This window comes from Balaenoptera borealis (assembly GCF_965194805.1).
Source record: "Balaenoptera borealis genome assembly, chromosome: 10".
Taxonomy (NCBI): Eukaryota; Metazoa; Chordata; class Mammalia; order Artiodactyla; family Balaenopteridae; genus Balaenoptera; species Balaenoptera borealis.
In genome coordinates this window covers 81350992-81369610 of record NC_138874.1, presented here as the reverse complement: position 1 = coordinate 81369610, position 18619 = coordinate 81350992, and the positions used below count along the sequence as shown (strand labels likewise).

Genomic DNA, 18619 nt, shown 5'->3' with positions numbered 1-18619 from the left:
GAGATAACAGGGAGGCCACTTATCAAGAACTGTGATGGATCAGAGCTTTTACCCTCCTTGCAAGCTAACAAATTAGTCTAACACAGTTTCATGGAAACTGTGAATTTCATGTTTGTGTCACTTCCTCTTGCCCAGCAATTCCCACAAAGGTGACTGGGAGAGACCCATCTGGATGCTTGCTTCATAGCTGAGGTCCCCTTGAGTTTAGGGAACCTGAATCTAGTATGAAAGTACTACTCCCTCCTCTTCAGAGGGAGACATTGTATCTATCTTCCAAGGCTGCTTGCTGTATAAATATCCTTAAAAAGACAGCCAGAAACAAAAGGACGCTTTGTGTCTCACTCACAAGACATGCAGAATCACAAGAGACCCATGGAGAATTAGCTTTGCCTGGAAATCAAGGAGGGCTTCCTAGAAGAGTTGTCTAATTTTAACAATAAATAGGAGGTCACCAGGCAGAGAAGTAAGAGAAAAGACACTTCAGAGAGTGGAAACTGAGTGAGCAAAGACCTGGAGATGGGATGAAGAAAGTACCAGGACAATTTCCAATGACTAGAGACTAAAGTATTTTTCTCAGCTTCAAAGATTTAATCAAATTTTGATCATTATTTAAATTTATTTTTTCTCTAAATTGATGTAATCATGATCCCAGGTATGTTTGTGAGACAGATCATTGAGTTGAATGCACTGAGGGGTGGGGTACAGATCAGGATATAATCTGCTGGGATAAATATATTTTGCCTTCTGGAGCCACACAGAATAAATGTCACTCCACTCACCCCAAATTATGACAGCAGTGTTACAGCTATCTGAAGACAGCTCCTTTCCCAAAGCCTTCAGCGTCCTCAGGTCTTTCAGCCACCCCGCATATGTCATGGTTTTTAAACTCTTCTCCAACTTAATCTTTTTCTGGACATATCCCAGAACACTCTAAGAGTGTGTCATCTGGAACTGGACAGAATTTTGGGGTCCTGAGTTCATCTTTTAAACTGCTGAGTATCTAAATGACTAACTCCATTGATTGCTTCTGGTTCTACTAGAATTCATGTTGCCAAAGCAACCAAATGAGCGGTAAAGGTATCATCCTATCAGCCCAGTTGGTATTATATGGGGCTTTTGGACTAACCTGGCCCTGCCAAGGAAGGTGCTGACCAATCTGGAGAAAAGAAATTTTGGTAGCCTAGCAATCTTTCCTGAATTGGGGCCAGAGGACCATCTGCATCAATATAATGGGGAGGGCGGAGAGTCGTGACTGATAAATGCAGATTTCTGGGCACTACCCCTAACAAATTTGTCTCCCAGCAGATGGGGCCTGGGAAATCTGCATTTTTAATAAACTCCTTTGGTGATATGTATGCACTCAAATATTTTTGTACACTTGAATATTTTTAAGCACTAGAATATTAGAAAATTCCTTCTTAAGAAAGTCCTTAGGAAATGAGTCATTTTGTCCTGAAGGAGTTAATAGACCTTCAGGAGCCAATGCATTTCCCAGCCCAAGGGAGGAATTTCCAACCTATTCCTGCCGGTGTGTCTCCAACATCCCTCAGAAGAAAGGACAATTTGTTCTCCTAGCTCATTATTAGGGGTGGAGTGGGAGCAGAGATTGTTTCCTTTTGTCTTGAGGGTGACTCACACAAGTGACCCAGGAGTGTACCCTGTGTTATGCAGCTCAGACTTGATAATCCTTGAAAGAAGGTCCAAATGGGTAGTCAGGCTCAGTGTAAGTCACACATAGGTCATAGAGGTGAACAATACATGGTGCGCTTGGATGTCTAGAGAAAGATACTAAAAATAAGGTGGTGGGCACACCAAAAAATATGCATCATAATTAGTGCCGTGAATGAAATAAGTGGAGTACAGTGAGAGAAGGAATAAAAAATGAATTGGGTTTGTTTTCCTTCAAAAGCAAAGAAAAAATGTAAAGAAAACACACTAAGTCTATGGGAAACCAAAAGGCAGGCAAATGCCAATGATATGTCCTGAAATATACATTTTCTGTTATATATGATTACATTTAACACATTGTGTCTTTTAGTCCTTACAATAATTCTTCTAGGTTAGATCCAATTACACCTGTTTGATAGATGAAAAAACTGAGAGCAGGAGGGTTTAAGTTATTTAATTTATTCCACAAATGTTTATGGAGCACACTCCAGGCATGGCATCATATAACCTGTACGATTAGGGTCCTATACCAGTCAGTGTCTGGCCTCTGACTTCAGGATGCAGACTTTCTGTGATCTCTAGTCAAATTGCTCAGAGCATGTGCCACAAGTATAAACGTGAAAGTGTAAGTTACAATATAACTTAAATGTAAGTATAATGTACTATATAAACTAAAATATAAGAGTTATTCCCCTATAAGAACAGTATGGATTAAAAATGTCAATGTCTGTGGTTTGGAGGGCCTGAAAAGGCTTCTTACAGAAGTATAGACTTGAGACGGCTTTTAAATATTAATAGGATTTAGTGATGGTCTCAGGAATAGAGGGCATTTGCTAAGGTTATACAATGCAACCTTCATTGAGGTTTTCAATGAAGTTGAAAAATGCAAACAAACCACTAATTATACACATTAAAAATACCAGTTCACTCAAGCAAGCAACATGTGCTTGTTGAAGATTTACAAGCTGCACAACTTCTCAAGTCACTGAGCTCGGGGACTCCAAAATCATAACACCAAGCTCTTGTTAAAGAATTTACAGTCCAGGGCTTCCCGGGTGGCGCAGTGGTTAAGAATCTGCCTGCCAATGCAGGGGACATGGGTTTGAGCCCTGGTCCGGGAAGATCCCACATGCCTCAGAGCAACTAAGCCCGTGTGCCACAACTACTGAACCTGTGCTCTAGAGCCTGTGAGCCACAACTGCTGAGCCCACGAGCCACAACTACTGAAGCCTGCACGCCTAGAGGCTGTGCTCCAGAACAAGAGAAGCCACAGAAATGAGAAGCCCGCTCACCGCAACGAAGGGTAGCCCCCGCTCGCTGCAACTAGGGAAAACCTGCGCACAGCAACGAAGACCGAACACAGCCAAACATAAATAAAATAAATAAATAAATTTAAAAAAGAATTTACAGTCCACTTGGGGAGATAAGTTATAAAATTATAAACAAAATGATTAGTGATAAGAACTAATTATGGAGTTATGTAATAGATCACTCAACTGTCTAAATCAAGGAATATGACAGCAGATGATAAGGTGATGGTTGTTTAGACAGTAAGAGGCAAAGAAATTAGAAATAAAGTAAATTTGACCTCTTGGTGATTTTGGAAGTTCCAGAAAGAAAAAACCCTGAGACAAATTAGTGTGTGTGTGTGTATGTGTGTGTACATTATTGTATTTTTCCAGGAAAGATAAACTCAAGGTTGTGTTTTAGTCTTTCTGTATCTTTTTTTCCCTTCTGTATCCTTTTGAAGTAAGTTACTTGCTTATACTATAAGAGGAGACTCATGTGATATTTTCCCCCTCCTCTTAAGAGTACAGATTTCTATTAATTTCCTATTTCTCAGAGCTTACTGTAGTTTTCATTTTTCTTTTGCTGAGGCTGTACATCTTAACTTCCTACTATATTCAAGGTACAATACAGAATTCTTAGAGTGGAATTTTTGTGTATTTTTATAGTTTTTTTCCTGGGCATATATTTTTAATTTTTTTATTTACTAAAATATTTGAAACACTTATGAGAACTGTTATTTGTTACACTTAGGTAGTGAGTACATGAATGTCTTATTATTGTATCACACTGTGTAATATTGTATTATATTTATCTGTACCATATATATCGCATTATACTATATTTAAATTTTTCAAAATAGAAACAAACGTTTTACCCAGTTACAGTACTCCCAAATTCTTGGCACTAGGAATACAGCTCACAGCTACAATCCAACATCCAGCATCAACAAATGAGGCAAACCCAGGATAACTTAAGTCCAACACAGCAAGAAGGAGGAAGGTGGAAAAGATTAGCTTGGGCTGACAGATACAAAACTGTTTTAATATAGAGGAGAAGGCAAAGCTCTAACTTCAGTTTTACGAAATCAAATAGTGATACAGGTAAAACGCACCACCCAGAGAACAAAAAAAGAAATGGTATAATTCCACATTTTTCACTATCCCTCTTCTCTACCTCCCTCTAAGGCTTCCAAACACACAAGGTATTTATATCTCAAGTTAAGAAAAGGTCTTAGGAGCTCAAGAAATGAAGTGACTGGCTCGTTGCATAATAGTTTGGGGGCACAGGCTTCCTGGGGGTCACTCTCAAATCATAGCACATAAGTTCTCCAGTTGGACCTGGACTTCCATCAGAATAGTTGATGGAAGTGTTTCCATTTTTGAAAGTTTTGTGTTTGGAAGACAGTGAATTTTTTTTTAATGGACTTTGTTTTCTAGAACAGATTTAGAGGTTTACAGAAAAATTGAGATGATGATACAGGGCGTTTCCATATACCTAGCACCCCGTTTCCCCTATTTTTTTATTGAGGCAACATTGGTTTATAACATTATATGTTTCATGTGTACAACATTATATTTCAACTTCTGTATACATTTTCCACCCATCATGTTAACAATTGACTTTCTTTACCCATTTTGCCCTCCCCCTCCCACCTCTCCCACCCTGGTAACCACTACTCTTTTCTCTGTGTCTATGTGTCTGTTTTTGTTTGTTCATTTATTTATTTATTTGTTTTATATTTCACATATGAATGAAATCATATGGTATTTGTCTTTCTCCATCTGATTTATTTCACTTTGCATAATATTTTCAAGGTCCATCCACGTTTTTGCAAATGGCAAGATTTTATCTTTTTTATCACTGAGTAGTATTCTACTGTGTGTGTGTGTGTGTGTGTGTGTGTGTGTACTAACTACATCTTCTGTATTCATTTATCCATGGACACTTAAGTTGTTTCCATCTCTTGGCTATTGTAAACAATGCTGCAATGAACATAGGGGTGTGTATGTTGTTTTGAACTAGTGTTTTTGTATTCGTCAGATAAATACCCAGAGGTGGATATTAATTGGCTGGATCATATGGTAGTTCTATTCTTAATTTTTTGAGGAATCTCCATACTGTTTTCCACAGTGGCTGTACCAATTTACAATCCCAGCAACAGTGTAAAATTGTGCTTTTTTCTCCACATTCTCTCCAACATTTGCTATTTCTATTCTTTTTGATAATAGCCTTTATAATTCTAATTATAGATTTGATTTGCATTTCCCTAATACAGTAACATCTTTGAACATCTTTTGAACATCTTTTCATGTGCCTGTTGGCCATCTGTATGTCTTCTTTAGAAAAATGTCTATTCAAATCTTCTGCCCATTTTTAATTGGGTTGTTTGTTTTTTTGTTATTAAGTTGTCTGAATTCTTTACATAGTTGAATATTAACCCCTTACTGGATATATGATGTGCAAATATCTTCTCCCATTCAGTAGGTTGTCTTTTCATTTTGTTGATTGTTTCCTTTGCTGAGCAGAAGCTTTTTAGTTTGATGTAGTTCCATTTGTTTATTTTTGCTTTTGTTTCCCTTGCCTGAGGAGACAGATCCAAAAAAATATTTCTCCTTTATATCTGAATGATAACTTTGCTGGATAGAGTATTCTCGGCAGACAGTTCTTATCTTTCAGTATTTTAAGTATGTCATTCCACTGTCTCCTGGCCTGTAAAGTTTCTGCTGAGAAGTCTGCTGATTGCCTAATGGGGTTTCCTTTGCAGGTTACTGCCTTTTTTCCCTGTCTGCCTTCAAAATTCTTTCTTTGTCATTGACTTTTGATAGTTTTAACATAATGTGTTTTTGAGAAAGCCTTTTTTTGTTGAGGTAATTAGGTGTTCCCTTAGCTTCATGGACTTGTATATGTTCCTTCCCCAGACTTGGGGAGTTCTCAGCTATTATTTATTTATATAAACTCTCTGCTTCCTTCTCCCTCTCTTCTCTTTCTGGGATACCCATTATCCTTATGTTTCCCTTCCTCATAGAGTTGGATAGTCCTCATAGAATTTCTTCATTTTTTTAGATCTTAGTTCTCTCTTCTCTTCTACTTATATCATTTCTAAATTTCTATCTTCGAGCTCACTAATTCTCTCTTTCATATGGTCTGTTCTATTTCCAGTGCTTTCTAATGTGTTCTGTATTTCATTATTGAGTTCTTTAGCTCCAGATTTTCTGTTTAGTTCTTTTTTCGAGTTTAAATCTCTTTAGTAAAGTAGTCCATCTGTTTATTAATTTTATTTCTGAGATCATTGAACTGCCTCTGAGTTTTCTTGTAGCTCATTGAGTTTCTTCATGACAGCTATTTTGAATTCTCTATCAGTTAGATTGCAGTATTCCATGACTTTAAGTATGGTTTCTGGAGAATTATCATTTTCTTTTTGTGATACTATTTTGCATGGTTTTTCATGGTACTTGATGGGTTGTTCCTCTGCTGGTGCATTTGGAGTAGCAAACACCATTCACCTTTAGGTAGAGCTTTTTTTTTACTAGATTCTAACAATTCAAGTTTAGTAATTGAGGCCTTTATTTGTTTTTCAGTAAGTGGCACTATAGCACATGTTTCTTGTTCCTCTTACCTGAGCTGCCTCTGGCTATACAGGCATACCTCTGAGATATTGTGGGTTCGGTGCCAGACTACTGATAAAACAAATATTGCAATAAAGCAAGTCACATGAATTTTTTGGTTTCCCAGTGCATATAAAATTTATGTTTACTCTGTAGTGTAGTCTGTTAAGCGTGTAATAGCATTATGTCTAAAAAGCAATGTACATACCTTAATTTAAAAAATACTTTGTTGCTAAAAAATGCTAACCATCATCTGACAATGCAGGGTTACCACAAACCTTCAACTTATAAAAAACACAATAAAGCAAAGCACAATAAACAAGGTATGCCTGTATTTGGGAATCAGTGCTTTCCACCCCCCCACTGCCTCTGCCAGAGGTGTCACCTATACCCTCGTTGTCATTGCTTGTGCCTCTGGGCTCAGTTGCTGGTGCCTTGCTGCTGTTGGTTTCGCTGTTGTTACTGGCATTGCCACCTGGGGCATAGGGATAGCAGGTGTCTCTGCCATGTCCAGGGTCACCTGGTGGTGGGCTCCACAACCATGGGGGGAGGGGTGGGATGAGGGGAGGAGCTGGTGTTGTGGATGTCTCTACTGTGTCTGGGGTTGCTGGGTTCACAGGCACTGCCACTGTAGGCAAGAGGCCCAGAGTCTCAGTCACCTTCACGGCTGGAGGGAGAGGGCCAAAGGCCACACTGCCACAGCTGCCCAGTTTCCTGTGGCCATGACATCAGAGTTGTGTATGCTGCCTTCCCTGCGGCTGCCAGATCCTTTGGGGCTGCTGGCTCAGCCACCGTGACTGGGGGTCCAGGATCACAGGCACTGCCTCCACTGTTCCCCTGGTTTCGTCCCTTCTATATGTTCCGGTCTCCCCACCTTTAGATGTACAGATGTGTAACTCTCTGGCATCCTGGTGTGTTAGAAAGAGAAACCATCATTGAATTAAGGATGTTTTACTGGTTGTAGATTGATGGGGAGAGACAAAGGGAGTATTTCATGCCACTGTAATGCTGACCTCTCTCTCTCTTCTATTATTAATATCTTATATAAGATGGTACATTTGTTACAATTAATGAAGCAACATTCATACATTATTATTAACTAAAGTCCACCTTTCATTCAGGTTCCTTTAGTTTTTACCCAATGTTTATATTCTGTTCCAGTTTCCCATCTAAGATACCACATTACATTTAGTCATATGTCTCCATTGGCTCTTCTTGGCTGTGGCAGTTTCTCAGAGTTTTCTTGTTTTCTTGATGGTTTTGAGAACTATTACTCAAGTATGATACCTCTCAGTTGGGATTTGTCTGATGTTGTCTCAAGATTAGACTGGGGCTATGAGTTAGGGAAAGGAAGATCACATAGGTAAAGTGTCATTTTTATCACATTGTACCGAGGTTACACACTGTCAATATGCTTAATGACCTTTAGGCTGACCTTGATCATGTGGCTAAGATAGTGTTTGTCCAGTTTCTCCACTGTAACTTTCCCCTCCATTTCCATAGCCTACTCTTTGGAAGGAAGTCACCCTAAACAGCTCACACATAGAGATTAGGGAGTATCTGCATCAATTATTTGGAATTTTTCTGCATGGGAGACTTGTCTCTTCTCCCTTCTTTGTTAATTTAGTCAATCATTTGTTTATATCAGTATGGACTTGTGGATATTTATTTTATACTTTGGGTTATAATCCAATACTATGTTATTTTGTTGCTCAGGTTGTTCCAGCTTCGGCCATGGAGAGCTCTTTTGGTTGGTTCCCTGTGGTCATATATTCTTATGTAAGTATGACTATCTTATTTGGTATTTAGAACATTGTGTACGTCATTTAAATTTAAAAAAATTTGTTCTAATTAGAAAAGTAAGATATATTTATGAGAGATAATTTTAACAATACAAAGTGCATAGGAAGCTAATCACACAGAATACAGTACTCAGAGTTAAAAGTTTTAGCATATAACTTTATATGTTTATATGCATATTTAGAGATCTTACTGATAACTTAAGCTTACTTAACACATTCTTTGGCCTTCAGAAGAATACAATATGGAAAACTTCTTGATGAAAGAGAATATTTGTCTCTGAATAGTTTACTAGTTTCTTCCCAATTAAAAAAGGAAATAGAATGATAAAGGACTCAAATCAATGTAACTTTTTTGTCATAAAAATAATTTTGCAAGTTCCTTGGCAATTAAAATTATGAGCTTCTTCTTTGTAATTCATACAGACCAGTACCTGAGGTTATATATAGAACTAAGCCATTGTTGGTATAGAGCTACTTAATAGACTATTACCACTAGGATTATTATAAGTTATACTCAAAAAATGGTGAGGGATTCAAACTAATTAATGGAATGAAGAATGTGGTGCCAGAAACACATTTTCAGTACTGAGAATAAAGTAGAAATAGAAAAGAAACTTCCAAACACTGCTAGTGCTGCATTTCAGCTCTTTATCCACTATATTTTATTAATACGTTTAATTTAGTCATGTGTGATATTACTTTGATTCCAATTGTACTGGTTAACTTATTAAAGTAAAAATTTAGAAACCTAGTTTTCTTTAAGACTTTATACATCTTTTGTCAATCTTGTATATTTACTAATTGAGTACAGGTTATGTAAAACAAGAACTATTATTTCTGGAAGAGGCTTTGATTAACGTTCGATAACCTCATTTCAAACATATTAAATTATCTACAAACTTAGTAAATTAAATTATGTAGCATTTTAAATGCATTTATAATATTTATATTCAATTTTCTTGTTAAATACTTCAAAATTTGCACTAGGTTTTGGTTTCTGGGTTGACAATTGATAAGTTGAATACAATTATGTATCAGTCAAAAGCTTGGGACCAGGATGAAGAACTGGAGGCTACATAATTCTAAGATGAGTCTTCTTGAGCCACAGACAGAAACACTAACACCCTCCCCCTCCACCCACCTACACACACATTCTTTTTGAGTTTTTATGAAGGCAATGGGAGATTCCAAGTTAATACTCATTTTATGAGATTAGTTTTAAAACCCTGACCTCTGGGTTCTTTCAAATTTGTCACATGATATGGTTAGATGATACTCTATAACCCCTTCCTAGGTTGTTTTATTAATTAATTGGATGAAATAAATCTATAAATTGGTTTAATGTTTGAGTATATTAACCACAACTCTAAAGTCATTTTAATGACAAATATTTGTCATCTTCTCCTTTTATTCACTCTTTCAAATCATTTTTTTCACCTCTACATTCTGAATTTTTCCTTTCCCATTAAATTGATTTGATTTTTTTTCATTGTAATTAGAGTATCTTTAAATTGAATGTGCATTATTAACCTCCTCTGCCCTATGAAATTTTTTGTAAAATAGCTACTTTTCACTAGTGTCCATGAATATATGTTGTTGTCGTTGAATCACAAAAAGAACTGATAATCTCTCTCATGTGGTTAGAGCTGTGTTTCTCCTGGGGAATTTGTAACATCTGATTTAAATCTGACAGAATTCTGCCTCTAGACCACCTTCAGATTCAAAACTGTAATGTAGATTCCTGCCTACCTGCCCTGCAAATTGCAGGCATGCCAGCCCCATGATTGCATGAGCCAATCCCTTAAAACTCTCTCTCTTATTATATAGATCTTGGTTGGTTCTGTTTCTGTGGAGAACTATGTATGACAAATACAAATCTTTTGTTTTGTTTTGTGTTTTGTTTTGTTTAGGATATGAGGTGTGCTGTAGAAATGACTCTATATGATTGCTAAGGCTAGGTTATAAAGACGATGGAACTTCTGCTTGCTTCTTTTGGCGTGCTTACTGTTTAGAGCCAGTGACCATGCTGTGAGGAAGGTAAATCAAAACACTGCATGTTGGTGTTCTGACCAAAGTCCAGCTGAGATCCCAGGTGGCAGCCAGCCTCGACCACCAGACACAGGAGGGAGAGAGGGAGCGAGTGAGCCATCTTGCGGTTCCAGCCCTCAGCCACTGAACTGCACTAGTTTACACTGCAGGGAACAGAAAGACGCTACTCAACTCTCTCCAGTCCCAAGCTCCACCTAAGTTGTAGATTTGTAAGCAAACAAAATGATTATTGCTGTCTTAAGCCATTAATTTTAGGGTGGATTGTAAACAACAATTGATAACTGAAACACCTTGTCTGTGAACATGTGGATCAGCTTAGACTACGTTTTACTACAGGAATAACTCCCCCAAATCCCAGAGACTTAATAACAGCAAAAGTTTACTTCTCACTCATTTCACTTGTCCATTGTAGGTCAGCTGCAGTTCTACTCCAAATAATCCTTGCTCTGGACCCAGATGAAAGAGCAGCCTCCATCTGCAGCATAATGATGTTATAGTAAAGGGCAAAAAGGAAATGAAGGAACCACACTAGGGCTCTTAAAGCTGCTACTCAGAAGAGGCACACATTTCCACTCACATGTCATTGGGCAAAGAAATCACGTGGCCCAGACGGACAACATTTCAAATGGGGCAGGAAAGGATGATCCTCTTTTAAGAAGGAGCAGAAGTTGTATATCCAGCCACACTGGGGCCTGCATGCATCACCCTTTCACAGGGAGGAGTGGGGAACACTCTGGAGAATGATGTGATCTGCCAGAGTGAACACCCTTATGTAGGAGAAAGAACAGTAAAGAGTCAATGGTTGGACACTTTCTAAATCTAGTTTCCAAAAAAACATTGCTCAAATATCAACACATTTCTTAAAATGTTGCCCACTATTCCAACCAGAGTGTAAGATTGTTTCCCTGTTCTCATAGCACTTAGTATTTCCCTCCTCAATATTTATCATACTCCTGTAATTACTCCATACTGGTGGGCAGGTGGCCACACAATGAGTTTAACCTGAAGGCTTTCTCTAAAAGACGGTGAGGAATTATTGAGGATTTGTGAGCAGAAGAGCAAAGCAATCTGCCTTATATTTTAGAAAGACTGATCTGGGGACTTCCCTGGTGGTCCAGTGGTAAAGAATCCGCCTTCCAGTGCAGGGGACTTGGGTTCGATCCCTGGATGGGAAACTAAGATCCCACATGCCGCGGGACAACTAAGTCTGCGTGCCACCAATTGTTGAGCTCCCGCGCCTCAACGAGAGAGCCTGTGTGCTGCAAACTACAGAGCCCATGCACCCTGGAGCCCTCACACCACAACTAGAGAGAGAAAACCTCACTCCACAACCAGAGAGAAGCCCGAGCACTGCAACGAAGAGAGCACGCTCCATAACAGAAGATCCTGCATGCCTCAACGAAGATCCCGTGTGCCTCAACTAAGACCCGATGCAGCCAAAAAAAAATAAGGAAAATTTTTAAATGAAATAAATAGATATTAAAAACACAGTGTTTAAAAAAAAAGAAAGACTGATCTGGTGGCAATTTTGAAAATGGGTTCAAGTAGGGTGAGACTGGAGGCTGGCTAACCAGCAACTCTGAGGATTTTGTCTAGAAGTGTGGTGAGTAGAGGCTGAATAAGTTGATAATGGGACAAAGATCAAGGACATGGTTAAAAAAATATTAACAAGTTCCATTGACTAGCATGGGAGATAGATAGGATGTGGGAAGTGAGCAAGAAAAAGAAGATGAGGATGCTTGAGTTTTAAAGGTTAAACGATTTCTCCTTAAGACAGAACATCTGGAATGTTTCCTTTCTAGTGTTATCATTTCCAACTTTTCCAGAGAGCCTGATCTGCAAAAGTCTTCCAGGAACTTATGTTCAAGGCATGAGTTTTCTACTAGTTTATCAATGTTTGTGTCATAGGTCTTAGATATTTCTCACTCAAAATCTACATGAAAAAAATTCTTACACCACGAAAGGAAGTAATGGCAATAAAATTTAGACCTGAACTCTGCTGAAATGTGTCTCTGAGAATTCCTGGCAAGGAAGGATGTGAAGCCATCAGAAATGATGCTGTCTATTGCTCCATGACAAGTCATGAAAAGACACAGAGGGTTGCTCAGCAGGCATATCTGTCTACTTGGATGTTCTCCAGTTGAGTGGCAAGGAGAAACGATCCTTTGAGGAAAGAGGAGGGAGAGAGGATTTATCTGCCTAGACTCCTCCCAATGGATGTTTTCCAATGGTCAAAATTTTCCCCACAAGGAGAAATGCCCCTGTACCTCTGGGTTGTGTCATCTAGTCTTTTCAGTAACCTCTTGGGATGCTAGATTCCAAACCCTGATATGTGGCATTCTGTCTAAACCCAGAAATGATGATCAGAAGCAGAAATGCCAAGAGCACGGGTGGTCGGTCAAGGCTGAGTCAACACACTCAGCATGAGTTACTGGGTGGCCTTAGGTGGCAGATGACAGGGATAAGCAGAGTTTAGGGGACTGTACTTGATAGGTGGAGTAGTAGTTGGGGCCCTGGGAGATAGGTGGAGTTGAAGGAATCTGAAAGGGCTCATAAGATTTGTGCTCCATACATAACCTATTCTTCTTCTCTATGTCATTGCTGCTCACTAAGTGCTCTGTTCACATCATCTAATCTTTTTAACCTTATAGACATCTTACAGGCGAGGAAATTAAGATCCAGAGAGGTTACATGTGTTGGCCAAGGCCACACTGCTAGAAATGCAGAACGATTGGGAAGGAATTTACGGGTCACAGTACTAAATTGGCAGGCTTGGAGGAAAGTCTCCTGCACTTGACCGTCAGCATCGTGAAGCTGAGACCTCGTCTGTCTGTTGCCACAGATGGTATGCGTTCAGTTAGCATTGCTTAAATGAATTTAATAAACAAGACACTCCATTACTAGAAAAAGTATTATATTTGCAATTCTTTCTCCTTAACTTTCCTATTATGTAATTTTTCAAAATCATAGGATTCTGGGCTCCTTTTGAATGCTGAAAAATATAGTTTAGAAGAAAAAAAAAAGAGTCTTAGTTATATACAATGTGAATTTTCATTGGTAGGAATACTTCTCTCACCTACAGTATATTATTTATGGAAAAGTGCTCACCTAGAGCAGAATGGAATCCCCATCTCATCATTTAGAAACAAATTGTTAAATTTTAACAATATACCAGTGGATTTTTTTTATCTCAAATGTTATATTTTAAGCATGTCACCTTAACTCTTATATAGTAATCAGTCATCAACAGTATAAAAGCCTTTGAAGCACAACACTTAGTAAGTTATTAAGATCCCATAGCTTTGAAAGCCCATAATATTACAGATATTTTGGATTTTCCTTCTTTGCCAGCTATAATTAAGTTTTTGTTTGATGATAGTTTGGTGAAAATTGAATATGGAAACATTATTTAATAACACAGCATCTTGAATAGTATATATGTCTGCTGACATATATATTCTGAGTCTAATATCAAGAAAGAAGAGGGAGATAAAGTATAAAATGTGGTTTGCAGTTACATGGCTTTTTTATTTCTCACGAATGTAAAAACTGATCCTAAAATTTATATGGAAATGCAAGAGACCTCAAATAGCCAAAGCAATCTTGAAAAAAAAGAATAAAGCTAGAACACATATTTTCTTGTTTCAAAATGTCCTGGCATAAGGATAGATATATGGATTGATGGAGTAGAATTAAGAGTTCATATATAAACCCTTATATTTATTGTCAATTGATTTTTGACAAGGGTGCCAAGGCAGCTCAATGGGGAAAGAAGTCTCCTCAATAAATGGTTCTGGGACAACTGGGTATCCACATGCCAATAAATCAAGTTGGATGCCTATCTCACACCATATAACAAAATTATCTTGAAATTGACATAACCTAAAGGTATAAAACTATGAAATTGTTAGAGGAAAACATAAGAATAAATCTTTGTGACGTTGGGTTAAACAATGGGTTCATAAATATAATACCAAAAGCACAAGTGACAAGATAAGAAGATAGATAAAGTGGACTGTATTAAAATTAAAAAGTTTTGGACTGCAAATGGTATCATTAAGAAAGTGAAAAGACAACCAAAGAACAGGAGAAATATTGCAAATCATATATCTGATAAGTGACTTGTATCCAGAATATATAAAGAACACTAACAATTCAGTAAAAAAAAAGACAAATAAGCCAAAAAATGGGTAATGGATATGAATAGGCATATCTCCACAGAAGATGTACAAATGGCCTATAGGCTCATAAATTATAAGTCAACATCATTAGTCATTACTGAGTTGCAAATCAAAACTACAGTGTGATATCATTTCACATCCCCGTGGGATGGCTATAATCAAAAAGACAGACAGTAACAAGTACTAGGGACGATGTGGAGAAATTGGAGCCCACATTCATTGCAGCTGGAAATGTAAAGTGGCATAGCCACTTTGCAGAAAAGTTTGACAGTTCATCAAAATGTAAACCATAGAGTTACCATATGATCCAGCAATTCTAGGTATATACCCAAGAGAAATAACAACATATGTCCACACAAAAACTAGTACACGAATGTAGATAGCAGCATTATTTATAATAGCCAAGAAGTTTAAGCCACCCAAATATCCATCAACTGATAAATTGTGATACATCTATACAATGTATATTTTATACAGTATTCACCTGTAAAAAGGAGTGAAGTACTGGTACATAGTATAACATGGATGAACCTTGAAAATATTATGCTAAGTGGAAAAAAGCCAGTCACAAAAGGCAACATATTGCATGATTCCATTGACATCCAAGGTCCAGAATATAGAGACAGAAAGTAGATTAGTGGTTACCTAGGGCTGGAGGTGGGGAAATGTGGACTCATTGGTAATGGGTATGGGCTTTTTTTGGTGAGGTGATGAAAATGTTCTAAATTTAGATTATAGTGATGGCTGCACAATTCCATGAATATACAAAAACTACTGAACTACACACTTTATTTTTTTTTAACATCTTTATTGGAGTATAATTGCTTTACAATGGTGTGTTAGTTTCTGCTTTATAACAAAGTGAATCAGCTATAGATATGCATATATCCCCATATCTCCTCCCTCTTGCGTCTACCTCCCACCCTCCCTGAACTATACACTTTAAATGGGTGAATTGTACAGGGGTGTTGAGGAGGTGGAGGGAACGTTTAACTTCTCTGAGCTTCAGTTTCGTCATTTGTAAAATATTTAGTCCATAGGTTTTTGTTGGAGTGAAGTGAAATGCCTGATGAGCATCTGCCCCTTGAGAAGTGCACGGCAATCAATATTCTTCAAGGAGGTGATTTGTAACCCATTTTCAACGTGCATTTTAGAGAAGATGATGAACAGAATGGGCTGTTTCCTAGACAAATTTACACGCAACCTCAATTTAATACATAATTTTAGAGGATTCAAGGCTCCTTGAAGCCCACCTACAGGTCCTCTAGGTCAGTATTTCTCAGGGGGTCTTCACTGGAATTCACTAATGGAGAACCATGTTAGGAATTCAGATGTCAGCTCTGCTCCTCTGCATTAGAATCTACACATGAGAACAGTCCTCTACGTTTTAAACTTACCCCACAAGGTGATTCATGTGCCCTCATTACCATACAGGTTAAATGACCACAGTCAAAATGTCCTGCCTGACATTTTGGGTTATTCGCAGGAATAAGGGAATGCAGCCCATGTGCACTCAGAATGTGCTTTTATGTGATTGGCTTGTCTTTCCCACAAGACAGCAAGCTTCCGAGTACTGGAGACTCTGCCCAGTAGCCTCTTCACATACCCAGACAGCAAAGGTGCTGTGACATGAGTGAGTTCATCACAAAGGAGGTTCACAGCCTGGTGTTACAGGAAAATTAGCCCCGTGTGATGGCTTCAATTAGGGTCCAGCAGACACCGTCATTATTTGAGTTTGTAATAACTATTTTGCAATCCAATTCTTGGAAAAATAAAACATCTGAGATTTCCTAAGTTTCTCTATGAACATCAAATAGCTCCTTATTTAGTAAAAGTTACAAAGTCAAAGATACAAAATCAGCAGAGATTAAACCAGTTTTTGATTTGATTGTGCTTAAACCTAACTTTCAACAAATGTGTATGTACCTTATCTGCATAGGAAATGCCTTAAAAAATAACTTTTGTTTTATATATGTGTGTATGCGTGTGTGTGCAAAAGAATAATCCCACATAATTCCAATGCTCACTGCCCGGAGATAATCATGTTTTAATTTTTCATGAATATCTGTTCATATCTATATAGAGATACATTTAGATATGGAAGAATACACAGTTTGACATCATTTCCTTGAGAAGCCCTTCCCTAATCTTCTAGCCCCATCCCAGTCTAGATTAGGTTTCCCTGTTACACCAATTCATAGCACCTGTACTTTTTCTTGATATCCCTCATTAGAGAAGAAATTATTTAGTTAATTAGTATAGATGTTTTCTGCTATATATTTCCACCATGAGATAAACTCAAGAATATATATATATATTCCTGAAATATATATTTCTTGAGTTAACAAAGGGTAATATTAAAGGTCTGTGTGTATGTGTGTGCTTCTAAAGCCAGTTAGCTGCCATCTCAAACATTTTGTCAAGAGCAATCATGAAAGCATCACGTGGAAACAAAGAATGCTACTATAGCTCTCATTAGGAACCACTGCATTTGATACACTTGAAACAGAATAGGGAATTCACACATACACACACACACACACTCTCACACACACACACACACACACACACACACACACACAGAGTTTGTGAAAAGCGGTATGAGGCACAGAGGATACCTGGCTGAATTGAGCCTGGCCTGGTCATCTTTGCTGAGTGTCACTGAGAGCCTTCTCTAGGTGGGGGCAGGCACCCTCTCATCTAACTCTAAATCTTATGTCAGACCCATGTTGGTTTTCAATGAAAGTTCATTAGGCTTCTGGTGAGGGTATGACTAAGAGTTCCTGCAAATGACACTGCTCATTATTTTAGAACTTTCTCTAGAGTATAAAAACTCAGTCTCAGGTGTCAGCAGAAAGATGTATAAATTTGTACAAAGCTTTATCTTCTTAAAGCCTCAGTTTCTTCATCCTTAAAATGGGTGTAATAATACCTACCTCAAAGTCTGGGAATAAAATGCATTGATGGAGTTAAAACTGAAAAGGATTCTTGAGGGGCCCATTGATATTTCTCCATAAATAGAAGAGTAAGACTACCTCAAAGCTCTCCACATCTGAGACCCTCCATCCTCACTCCCTGCAGGAAAACATCTCACTAAACTTCCCTACTGAAACATTTGCTCTTATTGATAGTAAGGGCAGAAATTGAGGTAAGGCTATGAAATGATCTATCAAAGCTATTACCATTGCCACCTGTATTCTGGATTTTTAAAAAAAATTTTTACTGGAGTATAGTTGATTTAGAATGTTGTGTTAGTTTCAGGTGTTATTCTAGATCTTTATCCAAAGAAAACTCACCCTAGAAAATAGAAGTCTGACAATCATTGTATATGTCACCTTCTGAAGCTGAAGAAATCAGAAAAGCCTTTGATTGTTACTATCAGATAAGAACTAGCTGGCATTACACTTCCTTTTCTGACTGTGCAGAATTAAAATCTGCAGCTTCACTTAAATGTTTTTGGAAACACTGTTTCATGAAAGAAGCTGGACATAAAAGACCACATATTATATGTTTCCATTTATATGAAATGTCCAGAAAAGTTAAACCCTTAGAGACAGAAAGCAGATTGGTGGTTTCCAGGGGCTGGAGGGAGGAGAGGGGGAGAAGTGACCCCTTAATGGATACAGGGTTTTCTTTGGGAGTGATGAAACTGTTTTGGAACTAGATAGAGGCGGTGCTTGCACAACACTGCAAATATACTAGATGCCACTGAACTGTACACTTTCAAGTGGGTAATCTTATGTGAATTTCATCTCAATTAAAAACAAGAAGAGAGGGGTGAAGAAAGGGACTTTCCAAATGTTGTGTTCTTAAGTAAGTCCTGTCTCAGTGAAAAGATGACTAAGGTGTGAGGCATAGGTCAATCCCTAGAAAAGTTGGCAGAGTGAAGAAAGTGCCCAAGGGCAAAGTGTACTCTGCACAAGGACTTGGCAGGATGGGGTGTAGAAAGTGCTGTGTTGAGATCCCCCCTCATTTACTGATTCAGGGTTCCACCAATTCAACAAATGGTCTTTACAAAGACCAA

General features: G+C 38.0%; 1 long non-coding RNA gene across 1 annotated transcript in view; it reads left to right on the top strand.

The window, feature by feature from the left end:
• Positions 1–18619, top strand: part of LOC309635664 — a 30032-nt gene extending 11413 nt beyond the window's left edge. The window contains exon 2 of the long non-coding RNA XR_014248953.1: positions 1–18619. This exon is cut by the window's left edge and continues 10532 nt beyond it. This is a non-coding gene — a long non-coding RNA (uncharacterized lncRNA).